The 5,413-nt window shown below is 40.0% G+C and overlaps 1 protein-coding gene across 2 annotated transcripts in view; it reads left to right on the top strand.

The window, feature by feature from the left end:
* Positions 1-5,413, top strand: part of LOC126391486 (collagen alpha-6(VI) chain-like) — an 80,301-nt gene that overhangs the window by 9,948 nt on the left and 64,940 nt on the right. For both annotated transcript variants that reach the window (XM_050046303.1, XM_050046304.1), the window contains exon 2: positions 472-543. The gene's annotated coding sequence lies outside the window, so the exon portion shown is untranslated. The remainder of the gene's footprint in view (positions 1-471; positions 544-5,413) is intronic.

The following is a 5,413-nucleotide window of genomic DNA, read 5'->3' as shown; positions in this document are numbered from 1 at the left end:
TGTTTTCTAATGTTTGGTATGACTAAGTCATGGTATGGTATGCTGTACATAATCACGGAGACTGTCAGTGTGTCATTCTGTCTGTCCCACGTTTTTCTACTCATTGATGTGGTCAATCTATGTGAAACTGCACATAGGCATTGAGGACTGGCATAGGTAGAAGGTGACAAAGCTACCAATGGGTATGGACTAGTATTATTAATTACAGGAGTAGAGTAATGGCAGTAGTCATCAGCGATAGCAGAACTAGTAGTAGTAGTAACAGCAGTATTGAGAGTTGTTATAGTAGTGCTTGTACAACAGAAGTAAAAGCAGTAGCTGTGATAATAGCTCAGAAGCAGTAGTATAAATAGTTACAGTAGTAGTGCTAGTATCTTTTCCTCGGACAGTAATAGCTTCAGTAGTGTTACAGTTCTTATTAATGTTGGTTGAGCTCTGTGTGGTTAATAACGTCTGTATCGTCTCCCTCAGGATCATCAGACTTTCTGGGCCTCCTGTCCTCCTGCTGAAGGGCTGAAGATCCAGACGCTGAACCTGTGCCAGGTATCACATCATCACTTCATCACACCATGACATCATCACTTCATCACCTCATCAGTAACACCAACAGTCACAGCTGTGAGGCCGGGAGTCACAAACGTCTGACAGCCGTTTAGTTTCTCTTTCCTCCTCTGGAGCTTTTTGCAGTTGTTACTTTGCAAATTCATCACCGCAGCAGACTTTCACTGTATCACAAAGCGTACGTTCAACACATGAAATGAGCCTCCTGTGTTTAACGAACGTGTCATTGCAGCCACTTGGATGTTACTTTACGTGCTTTGATCCTGCCTGAGAGGGGTTAACCTCCTCCAGTTATGGTCTCTGTGGTCAGTTTGTAAGAGCTTACAGTTGGATTTTATTTCTAACTGCAGCTGATGTTGGTGGTCGGCTGGCACAAAGAGAGGAGGTTAGTTTGCGGTTCTCTGAGGTGCTGTTTAGTTCAAGTTGTGACTAGAGGTAATTACAAAATCAACTTTCTCCAGGATGTTTCTGCCAAAGTAATCTGTTGAGGAAATTCATAATGAGGAATTTCCTGCAGATTGGGGTCAGCCTGACTTTAAATGCTGCCGCTTTAGTTAGCTATTTTTCATCAATGTCTCACAGTTTGTACTAAAGTTGTCCCTTTAACACGTCATTTTTGTCATTTTCATGGTAGATTTGACCAAGAGGGCAAACAAACGCTGCACATCAGCAACATCAAACAAAGTCAGAATGCCGTCAAGTCATAAACAAGAGAGAGGAAAAATAAAAATCTTTTAAACCCATAAAAGCATCTCACAGACCAAATTCCTTCTCCGTGATGATTAGCAGGTTCAGAGGGTTCAGACTCACTGAATCCAGACTAAACAAATCAAACAGAGCTTCGTGCTGAGTTTGACAGAATTCTCATCTTATCACATTAACAGATCAGAATAAGAAGCTGGTGTTTCAGCCCAGTTCAGCTGCGAACAGACAGTAAGAACAGATCAGACAGTTACTGAAGTTCAGGCCTCACAACTTAAGTGTTAAGTTAAAGAATTATTGTTTTCCTTCTTAGTTTGTTTCTTTTGCATTTTGAGGCCTGAGCAGTGAAAGTACTCTTTGATAGACTGAGTTATCGCGATGTTCACTTACAGCAGTGACTTCTGGAAACACAGCTGGCAATTATTTTGAATTGTGAGACATGAAATCCGCAAACTTGTTATTTCTGATGTCATATAAGCCGTAACTGTAATGTTCTGACCTATCTGACATTACTGCTGTGCTTGTTTATGTTTGTGTTGCTTTGCTGTCATCTTTGATAAACCAAATCTACGGGCGCAGAAGCAAAACACGGGGGCCAAAGCAGTACAAATACGTCTTAGGTGGCTAAAACGTGTTGTAGCCACTGCAAAGAACGAACAAAATACGCTGGCCTCTTTTCTTATCGACAAGTTGAGGCGAAGCTGTCGCTGCAGCTGCACCTGACGCCGTCTTCCACGGGTTTGTTGTTCTTCTGTTCTAGTAGCCTTCTTCTTCCTCTGGCATTTAACAGCAGACTAGGACACTTGTAGGTGTACACACTGCCAAGTTAGGTCTGGCACAATTGCATCCACAGTACCTACAGTACTGGAGAAAAACGAGTACTGTCACATTTTCAGAATTTTGGAATCGACTTTGTACCGAAGTATCAGCTCTTGTGACATCCCTCCTCTCATTAAAACATCTGGCGTGTGCTCAGAGAGCCGGTGGTTAAATACCGTTGATGTGTTTCTTGTAGTTGCTAAGACTGTGCAGCTCTTTGAACCTTAAATCATCTTCTCCTTGGAAGCAAAATAAAAACAGGGAATCAAACTATACCTCAGGGACGAAGAAGAAGTCTGATATCGAGCAGCAACGTTTTTATAAACGGCTACAAATATGTTCAGACCCTGCTGGTGTTTCTGGCAGCAGAGACCTGACGGGTGAAGTCATTCCTCTCTACTGTTACTGTATCTGAGAGCAGTCCCTCGCTGCATTAACGGCAGGCCATAATTTATTTTGCTTGTTTTCTGTGGAGACGAACATTACCAGGTGGATCGCTGTGAACTCTGGGAAACCACAAGTATTTTCAATCAGCGAAGCTTTGGCTTTCTTCTCCCGCAGGGCTGAATGAGCAGATAACGTTGCAGAGACGACTAATGAGAGGACGTCAGCTCCACTCGTGCATTTCACTAATTTAGTCTCATTAGAGGAAAGTCTCTCAGAGATTTACTGAGTAGATAATTGTGAATTTATTTATTTTTCACTTTCAAAAAGCTGCTTTCTTATTTAAAGCTCCATAAAAACGTCCTCTCTGTTCTAAAACTACCTTAAATGCAATAATATAAAATAAATGTGGTGAACATCGACATTTTTAAGAGGACAGAGCTGCCAGACTCGAGCTGGATGGAGGTTGATGGTTTTCATGTGGTCTGGCAGCCATGTTGGCGTTCCTCAGTGAACAGTTGTGAACAGCTGGATGTTTCTCTAAACTTCAGATCTTAACACACACGCGTAATGATTTGTCTGGTTCTGACTTTATTGTAATCAGAAGTTCATCTGTTTGTCAGCATGTTGGCTAAATAATGTGTCTGCTCAGCTCGCCATCACTGTATAATCAAGTATTCCGATCCATGACCAGAATTACTAACACCACACTGTGTGAACACTCCACTGTCCTGCATTCAAAACTGCACATAAGTAAAAGTATGTAAGTATTATCAGCAGAAAGTAAAAATATTTACAGTAAAATGTTCCCTGTCAGTGTTTTCCTGTTCTATCTGATGTTTTAATTCCTCCATGCCAGCAATAGACGTGGCCAGAGGCATTATGTTTTTGGGTTGTCTGTTTCCCTCCATTTCCCCCAATTCTCAGAAACACAATATCTCAAAAAAGCCTCAATGGAGTTTCTTCAAATTTGGCACAAACGTCCACTTGGACTCAAAAATGTAGAATTAAAAATGCATTTTTGTATTGAATTACTCCGTGCTTAGTAACCAGGGACAGGAGTTGCACATTTGCCATGGCTAGTAACCTGTATTGCATCTACTTTGCATATGAAGCAATCTGTTATGCAATTAAATAAATAAAATGAACTGATTAGATTTTAGTGGTCAAAAGTCAAGGTCACTGTGACCTTGCGATATCTTGCAATAAACGCAATATGTTAAGAACGTTTTTAGGGACATATCGAAGTTGGCACAAACGTCCACTTGGACTCAAGGATGATCTGATTAGAATTTGGCGGTCAGAGGTCACTGCGACCTTGTGCCCATCTCATTCTCATGAACACGATATCTCAAGAAGGTCTTGAGGGAATTTCCTCATTTGGTCAGATACTAAATTGGTGACGCCAATCTTGGGCGTCCACCTATCGGTCTTCTGTGCTGTCGTGTCTGTGAAGCGTTGATGTTTCAGAATATGTAGCTTCCATCTATATTTAAAGCACTGTCTGCTATCATAGCTACATATGAGTCTGGACAGACATGGATGTAAACTGTAACTTGACTTGCTTGCAGAGGCATACAACTGTAGGGCGGTCATTCTAGTCGGATTAATGTTGCTGCTGCATTATTTTGTATGTTGCATTTTCCTGCTGTAGATGTTTAAGGTTTGGCTCAGGTTTGTATATTGTTGGGTCGTTTAATCTACAGCAATGCATCATAGTCTATAAGATCATCGTATGTTTGTAGCGTGGCTGTCCTGTGAGAACCACGTATCTATAAAAAGTCAGAAAAACAGCCTGTTTTCAGCTCTGTGAGGATGAGTTTTCCAGCTGTATCAGCAGTGTATTTTTGTTACACTTGGAAAGTGATTAACTAAAAGTAAACTTTACAAGCACAAAATGTTTCTACAGAGACTGACAGTATCAAGGGTTACATTTTTCATCATTTGTTTGCACAAATTAGTTTTCCTCGAACGTCCACAAATTCAATTTCTTTCTTCAAATTAGCGTCAAGTTTTTGTAGCAGAAAAAAACTGAAGCTAAAGGCTGTGGCTTGTCCAGCATCAGGAGCGTTAAGAGCAGGTTAACACCTCTGTTTTAGTCAACAGGAGCCCTGATGTGTGAGATGTAGCATGACGGTTACCTGTTTCTGAAAATGGACTGTCACCAAAGGGTTCACATAATTTGTCGGGAAGAGCGTCAGAAAAATCATCTCACTAAATGCATGAATTCTTCTTAACAACTTTTAGGGTGAAAAAAGTCAGGCTGATGTAAAGTTAGAAGTTGTGAAGACAATACAAACCATGTTAAGTCAAAGTCAAAATCTGAAAATTTGGTTAAAATTTGTGCCAAATTTGAATGGAAACCTGGCGAGTAATTCACCAGATTAAACCACAAGTTTATAGTCAGTTCATATTTCTACAACAATATGAGGCATTCAGAGGAACAATTTAAATTTGTACACACAAATGAAGCAATTTCAGGGCACTGTAACTAAATTCATCAGTAAATTTAGGGGAAGAGTGACGAGTCTGTGTGCACAAATTAACTTCTGATACATGCAGTCTCCATAGAAATGCTTCCTGTTGTGTTACTTTGACTTCATAAATTATATTTTTACATCAGTTGGCCTCTGCATGCGCACTTAGCAAAGATGCTAATCTCAAAGATAACAGGTTGAGGCTTTGTCCTGGTGGACTCGTGGTCAAAACGCAACATACAAAGATTGTCTTCCGACAATTTTGAACATTGTAAATTGAAATTGAAATGAATTTGTATACAAAATGTAAAATCATCAAGTTTTGAAAAAGTATTGCAATTTCATTTTGTCTTTAATGTTATTATCTTATATTATCTTTGTAATATGATTATCTTATATAATGTTATTACTATCCTAAAACATTCTCCAGGTCCTCTGTAACTCTGCAGGACTTATTTCCACCCTGCCCA

This window comes from Epinephelus moara, chromosome 6 (genome assembly GCF_006386435.1).
Source record: "Epinephelus moara isolate mb chromosome 6, YSFRI_EMoa_1.0, whole genome shotgun sequence".
Classification (NCBI taxonomy): Eukaryota; Metazoa; Chordata; class Actinopteri; order Perciformes; family Serranidae; genus Epinephelus; species Epinephelus moara.
The sequence above is the reverse complement of the archived record's forward strand: the minus strand, read 5'-3'. Positions and strand labels throughout refer to the sequence as shown.